Raw genomic sequence first — 20,687 nt, forward strand, 5'->3', positions numbered from 1 at the left:
CTATACAATCAGGATGAATATCCCTTTGCTGACACTGAGGGTTGGGGGTGGGACAGCCCCGACCCGGTTGATCCTCAGCCTTGGCAGTCACCTAATCCAACACCAGAATCTGATGCCCTGTGCTTGGATCCCCCCAACCACATCCACTCGACAAGCCTCCCCGGTTGACGACCAAATGGCGTTCAACGTCATATTATGGAAAGCAGCAGAACATTTCCACATTGCTACCCAGGAAGCTGTTCCAGAAGCTGATTTTGGTGGACATCCTAAAAGAAAAACCACCGGCCAGTCAAGTTTTCCTCTGTTAAATTCGATCAAAAAGCGGTTGGCCCCTTCTTTATTGACGCCTACCCCAACTAGAGCAGTAAATCCTAGGGTAGAAAAAATAGTTTCAACCTTCCCCGTCTGACCTCCTTTACATCAGGGGTCATGCTATTCCAGATTCACTGATAGTAACAAGAACCAGGAAGAGAGCAGGGGCTCCCCTATCAACTGGGGAGGCACTACCTGACGAGGAGTGTAAGAGGCTACATGCTCTAGGGAAAAGGGGCATGGCGGCTGCAGCCTTTTCCACTTGCATCGCAAATAATACAACCTTGTTGGCCAGCTATGCTGATGCACAATGGGCCATGCACAGGAGCGCCTTCAAGAAGCTCACCCGCTCTCCACGGTGGCAGAAGACAAGCAGGTTAATCAGAGTATCCTTAAAAATACTTTGGAGTGGCAGAGACAGCTGGCAGATCCTTGGCTCAAGGTACCCTCCTGAAGAGGCACGCATGGTTACGCAACTCTGGTTTCAAACTAGAGAATAAATAAGCCCGTGGATGAGGCGAAACTGCTAAGAAAGAGCATGATACCCACAAGACACTGGATCAGATCACCCAGATGCCTTTTCCGAGGAGGGGGTGCAGGTCTAAACGGTGCTTTTGTGGTCAACGTTTCCCTCAGAACCAATACAGCTTGGGAAATAATTGGTCCTCTACCCATGGAGTCAACACCTACACCACCCCGTATCCCCCAAGAGGCCAACGACGTGGTAAAGGAAGTGTTCGGAATTCTATCCCTCGAGGCTCCCCGGCCTCAGGCCAAAAATGACCTGCAGATCCGGGTCCCCTCCTATCCCCCCCGGTCGGGGGCCATCTAACATCATTTATTCAAGCATGGGAGGGCATGACTACAAACGAGTGGGTACTCCAGACCGTTGCCCACCGGTACTGTATAGAATTCTGCCAGTCCCCCCAATTCAGACCTCCACGAGCAAGACGCCTGACGGCAGAACATCTGCGCATCCTGCTACAAGTAGTCAAGACCCTGCAGGAAAAGGGCGCCATAGAAGTCGTGCCTCTTCTACAGGTAAACAAGGGTATTTATTCAGTGTACTTCCTTGTACCAAAAAAGGATCTCACCATGCGCCCTGTACTAGATTTGCGCCCAGCGAACAAATTTGTCAAGCCCCAAAAACTTTGCATGGTCACTCTGCAGGAAGTAATTCCCCTGCTCACACACAGGGATTACATGGCAACATTGGACATGCAAGATGCATACTTTACGTTCATATTTCAATGTTGCTGGTGCACAGAAAATACCTCCGATTCATAATACAGGACAAGCACTATCAGTTCAAGGTACTACCCTTCGGCATAGCCTCAGCACCAAGAGTATTTACAAAGGTACTGGCAGCAGCACACCTGCACAGGTTATCCATCCCGGTTTATCCTTACCTCGACTACTGGCTCATAACAGGGGATTCTTATGAAACATGCCTGTCAAATACCCAAAAGACGATGGACCTCTTATTCAGCCTGGCATTCTCCATCAAAGAAAAGAAGTCCAGCTTAGACCCCAGTCAAGTCAAGCAGTTCCTAGAGGCTCTAATTCAAACAAAGGACGGCCTCGTCTTCCCCTCCAACAAGAGGGTCCAAAACATACTGTTTCAGATCCCTCCATATGTAGCCAGTCGTGACTGTACGCAAGGCTATGTGACTGTTAGGAATGATGGTGTCCTGCATTTATTTGGTTCCTCACGCGCATCTGCCCATGCGTCCAATGCAGGAGTGGCTCAACAGCCAGTGGTGTCAGGCCAGCGGACAATGGGACGATCTAGTGGTTGTCTTGCCATCCCTCATTCTCTTGCTACGGTTGTGGTCGAGGGACAACCTCTTGAAGGGGAAATCCTTCACCACCCTCGCAGCGGAGGCCACTCTCACTACAGACGCATCTCTCACAGGGTGGAGAGCTCACCTGCTTAAACATACCGCGCACAGAGTTTGGTCGTCGGACATAGCATCCAACCACATAAACCTGTTGGAACTGTTAGCAATATTCAAAGCATTGAAAGCTTTTCAGACACAACTGCAGGGGAAGACAGTCCTGATCCTCACAGATGGCACCACGGCCATGTACTATCTGAACAAACGGGGACACTCGCTCTCCAGGGCTGTCCAAACTGTCACAGAACATTTGGAAGTGGGCTCTCAGGCCTGGTTTTGAATTCCTTTAAGGTTCACTTAGCTGCTCTCTCAGCCTACACTACGTCACAACAAAAGGTGTAATGGTGAAAGATTCCAGTTATTAAGGCTTTTATGGAAGGGGTCAAGAGGATTCACCCCCCCATTTTAAATCCAGCTCCCGGATGGGACCTGAATGTGGTATTAATCAGACTTATGGGGTCTCCATTTGAGCCTATACATAAGGTAGGTCTCAAAGATCTTACCTATAAAACAGCCTTCCTAGTGGCTATCACTTCTATAAGAAGGGTTGGTGAACTACAGGCCCTTTCAGTTCTAGACCCTTTCATTACAGTCCACAGAGATAAGGTGGTTCTGCGCACTCGCCCTCGATTTGCGGCTAAATTTATTTCCAAGTTCCACGTGAACCAGTCAATAGACCTGCCCACTTTCTTCCAGATCCCCACTAACATGGCCGAAAGAAGCCTACACAAGTTAGATGTGCGTAGGGCAGTCATGTTTTACCTGGAAAGAACAAAACCACTGAGAAAAACAAAACAATTTTTCGTTTCATTGGCAGCTGGTAGAGAAGGGGATGCTGTCTCTAAATCAGCAATCTCAAGGTATATTGTCAAATGTATGACACTCTGTTTCTCTCTTGCTAAGAGAGAACTGCCCTTTAAACCTATGGCACACTCTACTCGGGGCACTGGGTCTTCATAGCATTCATTGCAAATGTTCCCCTAGAATCCATTTGCAAAACGGCAACCTGGAGTTCTGTACACACCTTTTACAAAACACTATTGCCAAGGCACGAGTTTGAGGGGATTGGGTCCTCCGACGTATTCCATATCTATGACAGGTAATGTCCACAGCTGTGCTGCTTGGGAAAATCTTCGGCGTCTGTGTCCTGCGTCGATGCGCCGTCCCCGAGGACCTCCTCCGACGGCCGACGTCACCCGATGTGATAAGTAGGACGCTGAACGCCTGTAGCCTCAGTTCCGTTTTTTCCGCGAACGTGTTCGCTTCGTGAATCTCGGTACGCCTCGACTCTTTGGAGTTTGCTGTATTCTTCTCGGTTCATTGAACCTGTTCGGTTTTTGTGAAAACCTGTTCGTGGCGATGTCTACTTGTCTTCAACCCCGCGTCCGGGCTTCAAGAAATGCGGGGACTGTGGGTCCAAGATGTCGGTCACGGACTCGCACGACGCCTGCCTCTGGTGCCTCGGGGAGGCCCACGATACGGACGACTGTGTCGACTGCCAGTCGCTCACGGCCAAGGCCTTGCGGGAGCGCAAGAAGAAGCTGTCGGTAGGTCGGGTGTCTAAGCCCCGGAAGTCGAAGTCTACGGGGCTTTCGACGGCTTACTCGAGAGGCGACGCTCCGCGTCATCGTCGGAAGTCCAGTGGGTCTCCTTCCAGGAGTCGGTCTCGCCACTCCTCCGCCTCTTCTTCCGCCTCTTCGAGGCATTCCCGGAAGCGCCGGCATTGGTTGCCTTCCCCGTCGGCGAGTCGCTTATCCCACCATGCAAGCGACACCGGACGAATGGGCTTCCTTCAGGAAGGAGATGTTAGCGATTCTTGAATCGCAGGCCACCGGTCCGTCCACGCCTCCGAGTGGGGTCGGTCGGCACCGGTCGAGAGACACCGCTCGTACGCCTTCAGGCTCGGGTGGTCGGCATGGCTCGTGGGAAATGTCCCGCTCGGACAAGCTTGGTCCCCCCACTGACCCGGTGCTGCCATTTCATATGGTTATGCAGAGAAGGGTGGCGGCGGCTTGGACTGCTCCGGAGAGTCTCCCGGCAGTGGGCAAGTCTTTGTCGTGAAAATACCGTCCAGCCACTAGCGACCCCTGCTACTTGTCCAGGCACCCCACTCCAGAGAGTTTGGTGGTGCAGGCGGCTACGGCCCCGGCAAAGCAGGCGTTGTATCCTACCATCCCTCTGGATAGGGACGACAAACGTTTTGACGGCTGGGCGAAGAAAGTGTTTTCTTCACGGGGTATGGCGCTTCAGGCGGCCAACTCTATATGTGCCTTGTCTCGTTTGACACACACTCTGTGGAACTGTGTTGCATTAGCGGCTGAACATATTCCCGAAGGGGACGAACAGGATGGTTTCCTTGCTATGGTTCAGGACGGCAAGGATGCCATGTGTGAGGCCGTTCAGTCGGGTTTGGACATGGCAGATTGTGTCAGCCGGTCCATGGCGGCGAGCACCGTAATACGCAGGTTTGCATGGTTGCGGAAGTCTGGGTTTACTCCTGATGTGCAGTCCCGGCTCCTCAACATGCCCTTTGATGGTGAACATCTTTTTGGCAGCAAGGCTGACGAGAGCCTTGAGAGGTTGCAGACATCCAAAGCTGCAGCGAAGTCGTTGGGCGCTGCAGTTCGACAGCCTCTGCCTTTTCGTCCTAGGGGACAACAATGGAGGGGAGGTTCCTTTCGCTATTACTCGTCCTTCAGTAAAGCAAAAGGAGCTGTCAGTCAAAGAGGCCACCGTAAGAGTGCAAGAGGTGGAAAACAAGGTACTCGAGGTGCCAAGGCCGCTCGGGCAGTTACATCTTTGCCCTCAGGCAACGCCGCAGCCGCTACCACTCAGTCATGAGGCCAGGTCCCATGGTTCGCCAGTTGGGGGGGAAGGCTGGCGCAGTATCTTATAGAGTGGTGCGCCATTACTTCACATGTGTGGGTTCTGGAGATCATAACCCACGGCTACTGTCTTCCTTTTCGGCAGAAGCCTCACGACAATCCACCTGGCAACCTCTCTTTGAAGAGTCTGGATCCGCTCCTTGCGCAGGAAATTCAAGCCCTGCTGGAGAAAGGCGCCATAGAACTGGTGCCTGTAGCGGAGAGGAACAAGGGATGGTATTCCCCTTATTTTTTTATTTCGAAGAAAGACGGGGGATTGAGACCCATCATGGACTTGCGCGGTTTGAACAAACTCCTCAGGAAGGATAAGTTCAAGATGGTTACTTTCTCTCAAGTCCTTCAGGATTGGTTGGTGTCTCGACCTCAAGGACGCTTACTTCCATGTGCCGATCCATCCCAAGCACAAGAAGTACCTGAGGTTTGCGGTTGGCGACTCGCACTTTCAGTTTCGGGTCCTGCCGTTCGGATTGACCTCCGCCCCAAGGGTTTTCACCAAGCTCGTGGTGGTGGCAGCGCATCTCAGGAAAGGGGGGGATTAACGTCTACCCCTACCTGGACGATTGGTTGATCAGGGGGAGCTCTCCCGAGCAAGTACTGGATCCTCTGTCCGTCACCTGCCACTCCCTTCACAAGCTGGGCTTCTCCCTCAATTTAAAGAAGTCCCATTTGACACCGACACAGCGGCTCCAGTACATTGGAGCAGTGCTCGACACATCCCTGGGGCAGTGTTTTCCTCCCCGGGTGAGGGCTCTTCACATTCAGCAGATGATGCACAAGTTTCAACTTGCCCAGAATCTCCCAGCGTCCGAGTTCTTGAGACTGCTCGGCCTCATGGCATCCTGCATTCTTCTGGTGCCAGAGGCTAGTCTGCGGATGAGATCTTTGCAGTGGGCACTCAAGCTCCAGTGGTCTGTCCTCCGGCAGGCTGTCGGGCCCTGTTGAGGTGCCACCCTCGGTCGCCCAGGACCTTCTGTGGTGGGCCGTCAAAGGCAATCTGATGAAGGGGGCCCCATTTTGGCTGCCCTGGCCGGAGGTGACGATCGTGATGGACGCATCCCTCACGGGATGGGGAGCTCATGCCAAAGAGTTGACAGTCAGCGGTTGTTGGTCTCCGTCGGAGTCCAGACTCCATATCAATCTGTTGGAGCTGAGGGCCGTCAGGCTTGCCCTGAAGGCTTTTCTGCCGACTGTGCGAGGAAAGAGTGTCCTGATTCTAACGGACAACACGGTGGCCATGCACTACCTCAACAAAAAGGGGGGGGCAGGGTCACTTCCTCTGTGCAGGGAGGCGATGAAGCTCAAGTTCTGGGCCATCCAGCAGGAAGTTTCGGTCTCGGCTGTTCATCTGGCCGGAGACGCCAACGAGACGGCGGACGCTCTGAGCAGGCAGAGCACGATCTCTCACGAGTGGGAGCTGGCTCAGGAGATTCTCCTGGAGATCTTCGCCATTTGGGGGACCCCTCAAGTGGATCTCTTCGCCTCCAGTGTCAAACGGATGTGCGAGAGGTTCTGCTCACGGGAATTTCCTCCAAAAGGAGCCTTAGGAGACGCGTTTGTGGTGGAGTGGTCATTCCCATGCTGTACGCGTTTCCTCCAGTCCCCGTCATCCCGCAAGTACTGCGGAGGTTACGGAGGTTCGGTTCCCGGATGATCCTCATTGCTCCGGCATGGGCCCGGAGGACGTGGTAACCGGACCTTCTCGAATTGTCCATCTGCCCTCCACGTCGTCTTCCCTACCGAGACGATCTGCTCTCACGGGAGGGGGGGGTCAGGTTCTCCATCCAGAGGTCAGATCCTTCAGCCTTCACGCTTGGCTTCTGAAAGGTTGAGGTATAAGGATTGGGACCTCCCTGAAGACGTGATGGAGGTGTTGCTCTCGGCCAGGCGGCCGGCAACAAAGTCTCTGTTCCGATGCCGTCGGAGAAAGTTCTGCGACTGGTGCAGAGTTAAGAATGTGGATCCTTTTGAGTGTTACATTCCCATGGTTCTGTCTTTTTTGCTTTCCTTGGCCCACAGGGGCTTGCAAGTGGGGACCATTAAAGGTTACCCGGCGGCGCTGTCCATATTTAAGCGCTCGTCTGAAGAATGTTCCTATTTTAAGATTCCTTTAATTTCTCAGTTTTTGAAAGGGCTCATTAATGTGTTCCCTCCGTCACCTTTTCTGGTGCACGGTTGGGATTTGAACCTTGTTCTTAAGTTTCTTATGGGTGCTCCGTTTGAGCCTTTGCATTCTTGTCTTTTGAGACTTTTAACTGGCTTTTTGGTTGCGGTTACCTCCGCTCGCAGAGTGAGTTAGTTACAGACACTTTCAGTTAAGCCACCCTTCACTGTGTTTCATAAGGACAGGGTTGTCCTTAGTGTTCGTCCTTCCTTTCTTCCGAAGGTGGTTTCGGAATTTCATTTGAGCCAGAAAGTTGTTCTTCCGGCGTTCTATCCTCCTCCACATCCTGGTAAGGAAGAGGAGAGGCTCTATAGGCTTGATCCTAGGAGAGCGTTGAGCTTTTATATTTTGCGCATGTCCCGGGTCAGTGTGGACGATCAACTTTTCATTGGTTACGCTGGAAAGCATTTGGGACAAGCTGTGACGAAACAGACTGTCTCGTTGGATTATTTTAGCTATCTCCGAGCAACCATGCAATCCCATCAGCATCCACTACTTCTTGTACCTCACATGCATACTCAAATGCAGTCAACCAGTCCATAATGTCATTCTTGTCATTATATACACTAAGCAGATCTTTCAGATATCTTGGATGAGAGAAGGGGCCAGCCCCATTACCAGACCCTCTGGAGGATCCATTGTCGCTTTGCAGTCTAGCAAGCTCCAATTGGTGATCCCTGTCCTTCTGCTTCTCTGACCTCTCCAGTTCTAGCTTAGCCATGCAGAATTCAAGCTCCTTCTGCCTAAACAGCAGCTCTTGCTTCTTGAATTCCGGCATAGCCTCCACCTCAGAGCCGGTCAGCGAAGTATGGGACACATCATCATTGTCTAGCTAGCTAGTACATTACTGGTACTTAGGATTGCCCCACTACTTTCGAATGGATTGTGTCCTCCCACGTATTCCTCATCTTTGACACTTGTTGTCCAGCTTCAGCTGCTTCGTAAACATTTTCCAGCAGAGGGCGCTGTGCGTTGATGGCATCGAGTCGATGTCCCTTGTAGGCCTCAGTCGAGGGTGATGTCATTGAAGGCATATATAACACACGTACCGCCCGTTGGCCTCAGTTCTGTTTTTTCCATAACAGCAATAGCTTTGAGTGAAATTTAGCGCGCCTCATCTTGTGATGTTGTTACAAACACCTCTCGACAATGTGGTTTTTAAAAAAAAAGTTTTTATTAAATTTTACAAACAATAAAAACCAAACAAACAGTGCATGTTCCAACAGTTTCATTACACTTTTCTTAATTCCTAACCACTACTCCCTCTGACCCATCCCCCTTGCGAGTCTATTGCGTTAAACCTTCAGTTTCCACATCCTGTGGTTCGGTCTCCTCCTCCACAGGCTCAGTCGGGTCGTCTAATGACCCAAACAGTCCAGCTATCGGTGATTTCCAGGCCATCAGGGACTTATTCTCCTCCTCCCCCCCCATTGCTACACGCTTCTTGCCATGCCATGGTTTCGGCTTCTGCCCATTTTTGCAAGTCTTTCCACCACACCTCTGCCTTCGGCACATGGCATGACTTCCATCCCATGGCAATCCTTCTTTTTGCAAGCACATAAGCCAGGTCCCTTAGTTTGCTTACATGCCTGAGCTTCTGTGGTCTGGGGAACCCCCCCAGCAGACATGCCCACACCGTATCCACTACTATCTTGACCCCTCTTCCTTATAGTTCCTCTTTTACTCCCCTCCAGAACCTCTCTATGATCAGGCATGACCAGAACATATGCACCATGCCCGCGTTCTCTTTGTCACATTTGGGGCATGCTTGCCGACCTGCATTTTCGAACCTCGATATCCTCCAAGGCGTCATATAAGCCCTGTGTGTTATGTACAGCTGTATCTGTTTCAGCCTCGCGTTTCTAGACACCTTCTTATGATACCCTTGCACCCATTACCACATCCCATCTCCCATTTGGGCCCCAAACTCCGTTTCCCAGTCCAGTCTCAACTGCGTGACCTCCTTCCCCACTTTAGACATCAACATCTCATACAGTCTGGAAATCTCATGACCCCCCTCAGCTATATCATATATCACGTCTATGGTGGCGTCCAATTCTTCCTCCAGCCCAGTTTCAGGCCATGTTCTCTTAATCCTCTGTACCATTCTGTGATACGTAATGTACTGGCCTTCGTGCAACCCAGCTTCTTCCCGCAGCCCCTCAAAAGTAACTCTACAGCCCCCCTGCCAAATATCCCCCATCGTTGCCACCCCAGCCGGTTCCCAGTGGTTCCGGAGTATCAGTCGCAGCTGAGCGTCTGCCCCTGTCAATAAAACCAATGGTATCTGCGGTGAGCATGGGGACGGGTCTCCCATCATTTGGCATGCCCTGCGCCACACCTCCCACCCTAGTAGCATCATTTTAGGGCGCCCCAACATTTCCGCCCTCAGTGCTCACATAACTTCTTTCAAATAAAAAGGTGCACAATCACGCCCAAACAGCCTAAGTTCAGAGGTCTCTTCATCAGAGAGCCATTTGGCAACATACTGCAACTGGCTTGCCATATAGTACGCCTCATAATTGGGCAGCATTATTCCCCCTTTGTCATGGAAGTTCTGGAGCTTCCATAACGCCACTCTGTTTTGCGTGCCATGCCACAGAAAGTCCCTACACATGCTATTCAGTTTGGTGAAGAACCCTTTAGGAATCACGTACGGTATATTCCCGAAGTAATGTAGGAGCCTCGGCAGGACCACCATCTTTAGCATCGCTCCCCGCCCCATCATCGCCAAAGGCAGCTTTGCCCAAAACTGCATGCATTTCTCAATTTTTTGGATTGCCACTTCTGAATTACACCTATGCTCCTCCTCAACGGTGTGATATATGTCTTTCCCCAGGTACCGAAAAGTACTAACCGCCCACGGTACCTGTAAAACCGGTAACCTCTCTGCTGGAACCCCTATATATACCCCCACAACGGGAACAGGCTAGACTTCTGGGGGTTCACCGCTATGCCGGATAGCACAGCATATCTCCCGAGCACTTCCAAAATGTACTGCAGGTTTTCCTCTGGAAACTGCACATACAGCAGCATGTCATCTGCATATAGGGAGATCAAATGCTGCTCTCCGTTCACCTTGATGCCTATGGTGTCATATTGTTGCCTCAGATAGATCGCGAGATGTTCCAGGGCCAGTATGTAGAGCATAGAGACCACGGGCATCCTTGTCTAGTACCCCTACTAAGCTGCCACCTCTCTGATATCACAGATCCTGTCTTAACTCTAGCCAGCGGTTCGCTATACAAAATCTTCGCCCACCTTACATAGCCAGGCCCTAACCCGTAGTGTTTCAGGGCCGCCAGCAACCACGGCCACTTGACGGAGTCAAAGGCCTTGATCGCATCCAAGGACACGATTGCCATTTCCTCATCACTTCCTCTGCCAAACTCAGTGATCCTCTGGAGTCGCCTATGATTATTGGTGATGTGTCTATGGGGGACATAGCCCGTTTGATCCGGATGTATTAACTTGCTAATGACACTCTTCAGTCTATTCGCCAAGACAGCAGTTAATATCTCGCCGTCTTGGTTCAGCATTGACACAGGTCTAAAGGAACCACAGCTACGCCCAGGTTTATTAGGTTTAGGGAGAGGTACTATGACAGCTTCTCTCAGTGACTCCGGTAAGCGGCCCGTCTCGAACGCTTCGTTTATCATTTCTAGCAGCGGGGGGAGGACCTCTTCTATATATACCTTATAAAATGTGCTTGGGAGCCCATCTGTCCCCGGGGTCTTACTAGTAGGCAACTGCCTCACCACCTCCCCCAGTTCTTCCAGGGTAATCGGGGTGTCCAATTCTTCTTTCTTCCTCGCTTATCTTGGGCAGCCCCATATCATCAAGCGTTTCCTCTATCATTACACGGCTACTTTCCCCATCTTCCCCGTATAACACTTTATAATAATACACAAACGCTTGATTAACTCCCTCCTGGGTGTCCTCTTCCCTCTCTATAGTTCTAATTGTGGCTCTGGGGGTTTCGCTCTTATATAAACACGCCAAGAGTCTCCCCGGTTTATCACCTCCCGCATGCTGTCTCTCTATGTACTTTTTATAATTAAGATTACACAACCTCTCCCAGTATTCCGCACATTTTTGCTGTAGCTTAAGTATCAAATCTAGCTTCTTCGCTGTATCGTCACCGGCTTTTAAGGCCTCTTCCAATTTTGCTTCCGTCTCCCTCAGTTCGGCCGAAACCCCACCCTGTAGGCCCTTGGATTTCGCCATGGCCGCCCCCTCATGACAACTTTAAAGGCCTCCCATAGTGTCCCCGCCGAGTCCACACTCCCAGTACTGGTTTCAAAATAGTTTACTATCTCCTCCCGCAAATCCTCTCTAAAGAAGGGGTCTCGCAACGCCTCTGCTCGTAGGCGCCATGTCGAGATCCTCGCCCTCGGGGGGCAGTATTGCCACGCAAGAATCAGGGGCGAGTGGTCTGAGAGGACCCTGGCCCATACTCTGTATGCAATCTCTGCTATCATTTCAGGTGATGCGAAGATATAGTCCAGCCTCGTTGATAATTGCTGTGGGGCAGAATATTGCCTTTCCCCAGGGTGGCACACTCTCCATGCATCTTCCAAACCAAAGTCATCAAGCAGTGTCTGTAGCGCCCTGGCTGTAGGGGCCGGTCTATCCAATTTCCCGTCTGATCTATCCACCCTCGGGTTCAATACGCAGTTGAAGTCCCCTCCCCAGATCACCGCGCTTCCCACACACACACGCTCAGGTTCGCACTCAGTGTCCTAATGTACGCCGCTGTGTTCTGGTTCGGGGCGTACGTGTTAACAATACTTATCTCCCTGTTCTCTACCAATCCCCTCAGCATAACCATCCTCCCGTCTGTCTCAGCCACCACTTGCAACCGCTGAAACGGGACATGCGGCGCCACCCATATAAGTACTCCTCTTGCGTAGGCCGAGTACAATGAGCCCACCAACACCCCCTTCCACTTTCCAGAAATCATGTCCATCCTCTCACGTGTAAGGTGGGTTTCTTGCAGCAATGCAATATCTATTTTCTGCCTGCGCAAATACAGCATAACCTTGTTCCTTTTTAAATAGCTATTAAGCCCCCGCACATTCCATGTGAGTATTTTAAGGTCCCCCATGGCCTGTTATGATCCCATTCCCTCCCCTCCAGGTGCAGTTTAACTTTGAGTTCCAATCCAATCTATATAGGCTTGCATCCCATTCTAAATCCCCTTTAACCCAAAACACACCAAACTTCCCGCTCCCTCTCCCCCCGCCTCCCATCCCTTCCTCAACACCCCCCCCCCAACTGGTGCCCAGCTCCATCCCTGGATCTCAGGCTCCCCCGCATCTAGCTCTTTCCGGCTTTCGCCTGTACTCGAAGCTCCGCAGGGTGAGGCCGCCCTAGTGGCCAACCTACTACAACTATAAATCGGGGGGTAGGGTGCTTCCGCCCTGCCGCTCCAATAGCACATCGAATAACTACACATTGCCATACAGTTTAAATATATATAACCGCCACTATATTCCAGTCCATCAAGTCTCTCACAATCAGCAATATGTTATTGAATATCAGCCTCCTACAGCCAGGCCCATCGTTCTTAGCCTTCGCCTAGGCGCCCTTGGGATGTTCGCTCACCACCATAACAGTATGCATACCGTATCTGTCACTTATCACGTCCATCTTGTGTCTCTTCTGTGTCTTGATCCGGGCAGCCCTGCAGATCCAGCCATGTTGTACTTCTTCCAGAATGTCAAAAAAATGCATTTTGCTCTTATGCACGACCTTCAATTTGGCAGGGTACAGCAGCATATATTTTATCCCAGCCGCCCGCAGCCTCCTTTTGATGGTTACATAGCTGTACCGCTGCCTTTGGACCAGCATAGTATAATCCGGGTATGCCGTGATAGTGCTCGAGGCCCTCTCAATTTTTCTGCCTTTCAGAAAATACTCCAGTATTTTCTCGCGGTCTTTGTAGTTCAGTATTTTGGCGATTATCGCTCGTGGAGGGGCCCCTGGTCTCGGCTTCCTCATGAGGACTCTATGTGCGCGCTCCACCACAAATCCCTGCAAGAGTGTACCGGCCCCGATTCCTTGTATGAGTAAGTTCTCAATGTAATCAGTCGGGTCCTGGCCCTCCTCACCTTCCGGCAAACCCACCACGCGAATATTGTTTCTCCTCGCTCTCCCTTCTGCTTCTTCTGCTCGAGACTCCAAGTTGGCCACCTGTTGCTTAAGGACATGGATCTCCTTTGCATTGTTGGTGCTGGTGTCCGTGTTAGATTTCATCGCACCCTCCAGGCTGCTTGTGTGTTCTGCCAGCCCCCTGACATCTTGTCTCAGCAGGGAGACGCCCACTGCTTCAATTTTAGCCTCCAGGGAAGTGCGTAGGTCCAACATCGCAACCCCCAAGATTCCTTCAGCTCCGTAATGGCTTCTAAAAATCTGATTATCAGCCGCTGTGGCGCCCTCAGCCTGTGCCATCGGGCCTTTGGTTGCGACAGCAGCAGGAGTCTGTTGTGTTTTCGCAAAAATATCCATTGTGGGTTGTTTGTTCTTATTATTACCCACAGCCCCTCGCGCTGCCATTTTCCGGCCTTTGTTGGGACTCCCTATTACGATTCAACGTCCGAGTGTCTTCCCCAACCATAATTTCCGCTCTTTACCGACTGTTGTGGTGATCTCCAGGCAGTCACGACATCCACCACCTCTCACCGCTGCTAGTTGCTCATCAATGCCGAGCGAGCGCTTCTTGTGCTTGTCGTGGTGCGGCCTGCATTTTCACACCTTCGCTGCCCTCGGGCCCCTGCCGTCCGGGCCAGCACCCAAGTCTTCACGACCCAAGGCCCACAGCCCCCAGGGGTTTTGCTCTTTCTTCACCTCGCCATTGTCGTTCTTTCCCCGTGGCCGCCGCCTCTATTCGTCCTCTTCGGGTTCCCTAGTTTTGTTTCCTTTGTTGTCGGCCATCTTGTGTGACAATGGCCCGAACAGCCGCCGTCGTTCGTCGAGCAATTCCTCCAGACTCCCGCTTACGATTCTCTCGATCTTTATACAATGAGCAGAGCATACATTCCCGTGTGTGTGTGATCAATTCTGGAACCAATGGCGCACTTTCAAAGGTAGTGTTCACGGATCATCTGTCGGATCCTCCGGAGCTACACGGGAAGCATGTCCTACTCCATGGCTGCTCAAGCCACGCCCCCCACCACTCGACAATGTCTTCATCATAGACACTGACGACTTCGGGGTCCGGTTTCAAGAAGTGTCGGGATTGTGGGTCAAAAATGTCACCAACTGACCCGCACCATATCGGTTTGTGGTGCCTCGGAGCAGACCACGATACCTCTGACTGTTCGAAATGCCAGTCCATGACTGGAAAAGCCTTGAGGGGAATGGAAGGGGAAGCTAAAGGTACGAAAAAGCCGTAAAAAATCTCCTACCCGAGCCGCGAAACCTTCTACCGATGAGTCGAGAGGCGACACTCTACGGAGAATGAAGGCCAGCGATCCAGGTCGAGGAGTGACTTGGGTTGCTTACCCTACTAAGAAATCCACTCCGGCCAAGTGGGAAGTCTTCAGGGTTGAAATGCTAAAGATTTTTGAAAAACAAAAAAGCCATGCGCCTACCGAGCCTTCGAGAGAAGCCGGAAAGGAAAGGGCCCCCTCCGAAAACCTCCGCACCCTCGAGCCCGGGAAAAAGGCCGGATCTGCATTGTGAGCCTTTGAGGCCTCGATCCGATGTTGCATCAAAGGATCACAAGGAAAAATTGAGAACGTCAACGCCATCAACACCTTAGACACCAGTGGTGCCTTCGACGCCCGCCAGGCCCTCGACACCAAAGCCTTAGACGCCAGCTTCGCCACAACGCCAGCTGTGCCGTCAGTGCCGAGCGCCCCTCCTACGTCGGCGCTGATAAAGAAACCATTGACGACTTGGATGACGTCGAAGCCAGTTATGGCCAAACCAGACAAAGTATATGCTCCACTCCCTAGAGAGTTTTATTTCTGAAGAGGCCAGAATAAAGGACCTGTATGACAACTTGCAAACAGCAAGTGGGGTAGATACTTCGCCCGAACTTGAATTTGGAAATTGCATTTTGAACAACCTGGCCTTTTCTCCCCTATTTAGGATTCTCAAACTGAGGTTCCCCTCCTACCTATCTCAAACCGGTGCATTTTGAAAAACTTGTATCCTAGTGTTGTCTTCTGTCCTATTGCGCAACTTGCTTGCCTCTCGCTGTCCTGTCTGCCTACTCCAGTGACCTTTGCTAGTGTCTTTCTCCTCCCTTCCACCCCCCTCCTCTCCCACCTACTCTATGGTGCTCTCTGTCTCTTCTATCTTTTCTAACTGCTTCTCTATTGACTATCCTGCTCTCCTCACTAAATCTGGTAGAAAGAAGTTTAAAAAGGACATCCTGTTATCCAACCCAGGCCTCCCTATCGCCGACACCTACACCAGTGCCTCCTCCAAGGAAACTCTCACCAGCATCCTCTTTGATGTGCCTTCGCCAGACCTATGGACCCTTCATATGGTCTCTGTGCTCTCCCCTTGCTCCTCTTCTCCCATTAATGGTGGCACCCGCTGGGAGGCCCTCCTGGCATCCTTCCATTCCTCCAAGGTCATCATTAATGTTTACTCTAATAGGACTATCCTGGTCCAAGTCCCTCAGGCCAACCTTCACCTCTTTGATAGACGCTTCCCGTGCCTCATCAACATCCTTTCTTTTCCTGCTGCCCCTGTTAGGGAGAATTCTCTGTTTAGGCTGAATTTCCTAACCTAGTGAGTCCCCCAGCAGCTTTGCTGGATTTTTGGGGTTTATTTTTTTCTCCTGCCAAGAGTGAGACTCTTTTACCCTCACTCTTGGACATGATTTGAGTGTGTTTCTTTGAATCTAGATGTGTTTAATGGGCTATGGGGTCTTACTCCATAGGGTTTCATGTGTTTTTGTGATGTGTGTTACACAGCACCCTCCGTGCAGTAACACAGGGGTGTCATAGTGACCCCCCAGTATAGACTCCATACCCTGGGACTGACTACTGTCTCCCAGGGCATGTAAAGTCACCATTGACTTTACTAGTCTTAAATTCTGAACAGAACCAGTACAAACCATCATATTGTGGACGTACTAGCTGGGGCAATTCGATTGCCCCAGGGTCTGTTAGTCGAGGGGGCACGTCTCCGTCCCCCCTGATCGAGTTTTGGCTGGTGGCAGTGGATACTACTTTTTATATTCAACCGCGAACATTTTCCTATGGGATTTCCCATTGTTTTAGGCTACTATCTTTATTTAATTATTTAAGGTAGCCTCGAACATACCGCCGGTTTATTTAATTAATATTAATTCTCCGGTTGGTATTTTTTGCCAAAACTTGATTCTAAAATGGCGTTTGTGTTCTCTTCTGTGACTCCAACCCTAGTCGAGCCCTTTGTTCCACTTTTTGGCGGGCTTCTCCACCGAAGCCCTCCAAAGTGGTGCCACTATGTCTGGGGTACTTAGGAGGGGTGGAGGGAATTTAGGCACCCTGGACTGAGTTGCCTAGGCAACTCAAGTCGCACTCCATCCTGATTGGCCCAAGTGGTGAGCCGGCCGGCTCACCACTTAGCATGTTTGAGTGACAGCTAGGCTGAGTGAATGGGGGTTTGCTGCATAAAAGCAGGGCTTTGGGGACTGGAACTTCAGAAGTCGCCACAGACCTAAGAATCCGACGAGGGAGAAGCTGAGCCGACCTGCCACGACACCACGACCGGTGGAGCCCTGCTGGACCGTCTCACCACTTTTCCCAACGACAGAGGAGATCTCCCGCCGGAGAGTCTTCTTCCTTTGACTGGTGGGGATAACCAGTTTCACCGTCTTTTCACTTTCCCGACGTATCTCGTGGCCGCCTTGCCCGTGCTAAGCACCCCGGCAACCGGGATACCACCTTTTACCACGACCGCGAGATAAAGGTACCACCTTTTACCGGAAAACTCTGTGGCTGGTTTCTGCCCTGGTAGTGCAACGACCTGCATCTTTCCTCCACGTCGAGATCTTCTCTTCCCCTGGACGACGCCGCAACTTGCAACCACTACCAGGAACAACTGCCACCGCTGGAGGATCCTTCCCACTTAAGGTACCGTGTCCCGCCTGGCTTCCCTTGCAACCGACTGTACGGGGTAGATTTAGCCCCCGGCTTTCGAACCTGGGTTAGCCTGGGACACCCTGGATAAACTTTTCTAAGCCTCTCTAAACTCTTCTCTGAACCCTCTGCAAGACTTTCTAAGCCTAGTGTAACTGTGTGATCTTGGGCGCATTTGTGCTCTGCTCTCTCTAAGAGTGGGCCCAGCCTTTGGCTCACCAGTGACATTTTGCTCTCTGCCTTGCTAATAGTGTTCCTGAATCATAGAGGGGTGTAATCCTGCATATTCTGTCTTTGTCCCTCCCTTTTTCACAACCTTAGTATAGTGCAATCTAGTTAAGCGCTCTCCTCTGTATGAAAATAAGTGGTGTCTTACTGTGATTTTCTAATAAGGGAAAAAGGGGTGTATATATCATAATAGTAACTGTGTTTAGAATATTTTACAATAAGAGTGCTGGAGTGTTTCAACTGTGTGTTTATAAATAAATAATTATATACTTTGATATTAAAGCTCTGGTCAGTGTTTGCTTGTATTATTGTATCTGAGTGCCTATTGAGTATACTTTGCATACTGCCTAACTCTTCTTGAGGGAAGTCTGACTGCTCAGCCACAGCTACCAGGTAAATCTGGGTGGTACAGACTGCTACCAAGTGGGTTTACTGCTAACACCTGTAGTCTTAAATCTTTTGCAGTGGTCCCTAAGGGAACTGCACAGGTTTCTGCCTAACATCCCCTCTCCCCTTTCCTTGGCTACCTCGCCCCCCATTCTGCCTCCTCCTTGGCTACCTCGCCTCCCCCTTCTGCCTCCTCCTTGGCTACCTTGCCTTCCCCTTCCCTCTCTGTCCCCTCTTGGGATCCTTCTACACCTCTGCAGGGCGTATCTCTGATCTGTACACCTCCCCGAAGTCCTTCAAGGATGGCAACCTTCATCATATTGCCACTCTAAACTGTCTCTCTGCTGTCAAACATTCCTCTGATATCTGCCGCCTTCTTGAAGAACTTGACTTTGACATCCTCAGTCTCACTGAGACATGGTTCAAGGCCTGGAGTGATCACTTTCTCCTCTCCTCCCACCTCACCTTCCCTACCCCTCAGGCCAAGGCACTTCCATCACTGCCACCCACCTTCTCAGTCATCCGACCCATGAAGCGCGTGTCAGCTGAGGCTTTCGCCTCCACCTTCTCACCCCCCATCCCCTTTTTGCTGACTCTTACCCTGACACAGCCCTCTCCATGCTCCACTCTGCTATATCTGATACTCTTGATATCCTTGCCCCTGTCATGAGGATCCGCCTGAAGCCCAAAGCCAAGTGCAACTCCTGGTACGACTCGGACCTCGTCACCCTAAAACGCAAGAGTAGGGTGGCCGAGAGGAAATGGCGTGCTTCATGTACATCCTCCGACAAACTGGCCTGCTGCCCGCTGCAAAGGCAAAACCGTCTCTCTGTCCTAACCAAGAAAAGAGTGCATATCCAAGCCCACGTCTCTGCGGCATCTAACAACTCGACTGAACTCTTTAAAATCTGCAAGGAACTGGCCAATCCTGCCGCAGTCTCTACATCTCCTGTCCGCTCCCAGGGCCTCTGGACGGCTCTGGCTTCTCATTTCATCTCTAAAACTCAGGACATCCTGTCCTCTCTCTCCTCCTATCACCTCCCTCCTCCCACTCCCTGCTCTTCCTCTGGCCTTTCTGCAGCAACCTCCCCTCCCTCCTTCTCCACCTTTCCCCTGTTCTCCGCAGACGAAGTTTCTGGACAAGTCCGATCTATGAAAGTCTTGTCGAAACAGGTTTACCCCTGTTCCTCCAAAACTATCAAGGACCACATTCACTCTCTGGCTCCTGCCCTGGCTGATTTCTGCAATCACTCATTTGCCACTGGAGTATTCCCGTCCCCCCTGAAGTACTCCCTTGTGCATCCCCTTCTTAAGAAACCCTCTGCCGACCCCTCCTGCCCGGCTAACTATCGCCCAATCTCCATCACTCCCTTCCTGGGCAAGCTCCTGGAGAAACTGGCCATCTCCCAGCTTAATCTCCACACTGAATCTGTGGTTGTCTTCATGACCATCAGTCTGGCTTCAGAGCTGCCAGAAGCATGGAAACTGCTCTCCTGAATATCCGTGAAGACCTGCTCTCCAACCTTGACTCTAACTCCCCTTGCGTCCTCATCCTGCTGATCTCTCTTCTGCCTTTGACACTATCAACCATGCCATCCTGCTCACTGTCTCCGTGATAACCTGGCTATCACTGGTCAGGCTCAGGCGTGGCTGACTTCTTTCCTCTCCGACCGACCCTCCCAGGACCAACTTGGGTCTTCCCTCTCCGCTATCTTTTTCTCTACCTGTGGTGTCCACCAGCGGTCTAATCTCTCTCCCTGGCTGTTGAACCAATACCTGGCACTCCTGGCCCACCACATCGCCGCTCTATGCCCCAAATTGCAGTGCTATGAGGATGACACCCAGCTCATCTTCAGGCTACCCTCAGCCTCCTTCTCTACTTCCCTCATCTCTGACTGTCTGTCTGCTATCCAGGAGTGGTGTGCCGCCAATGACCTCTGTCTTAATGCCAGTAAGACTGAGATTCTCCTCATCAGCACACCCGCTCCCTCCTTTCCTGTAGCTCTCTGGCCGGCCTCTCTTGGCCCACTTCCTGTTCTCACCTGCAAGGCTAAAAACCTCGGGGTCATCTTCGACTCTACACTCTCCTTCTCTCTTCACATCTCTGACGTCTCGAAGAAGTCACACTACCAGCTGCACCTCCTCAGAGGTATTCTTCCTTTCCTCTCCTTCCCCCAGAAGCTCACTGTCTCCAGAGCTCTGGTTCTCTCTAGGCTGGACTATTGGAACAGCCTCTTTCTAAATCTGCATGCTTCTACTCTCCGGTCTCTGCAACTTATCCAGAACGGGACTGCAAGACTTGTCCTTGGCCTCAAGCGCAGGGATCGTATCTCTCCAGGACTGAAATCTCTGCACTGGCTCCCAGTGGCAGGGAGGATTAAGTTCAAAACCCTCTGCATTGTCCGCAAGGCCTTCTGGGGCCTCAATACCTTCAACTCTCCCTGCTTAAATACCTTCCTTCTCGAGCTCTTCACTCATCTGCCTCAAACTCCCTCAAGGTCAGTCGCTTCTCCAAGCAACGAGTTGGTGGTAGATCTTTCTTAGGCTGGGGCCTCCCTCTGCAACAGCATCCCTGCCTCCCTGAAACTTAAGGAGAATCATCTTCGGTTCCGGAAGCACCTCAATACCTTTCTCTTTGCTTCTGCTTTTTCTCCTCCTCTCCCTTGCTGACTTCCTGGCTGACACTGAAACTGCACTGGTTACCTGGCTACCCCCGCACTTGGGGATGGTT

The 20,687-nt window shown here is 51.4% G+C and overlaps 1 protein-coding gene across 2 annotated transcripts in view; it reads left to right on the forward strand.

Annotated features, from left to right (window-relative positions):
- The window catches only part of EEF2KMT (eukaryotic elongation factor 2 lysine methyltransferase), an 835,612-nt gene that overhangs the window by 292,013 nt on the left and 522,912 nt on the right, over positions 1–20,687 (forward strand). The window lies entirely within an intron of this gene.

The sequence above is a fragment of the Ambystoma mexicanum genome, chromosome 2p (genome assembly GCF_040938575.1).
Source record: "Ambystoma mexicanum isolate Mex_15411 chromosome 2p, UKY_AmexF1_1, whole genome shotgun sequence".
Classification (NCBI taxonomy): Eukaryota; Metazoa; Chordata; class Amphibia; order Caudata; family Ambystomatidae; genus Ambystoma; species Ambystoma mexicanum.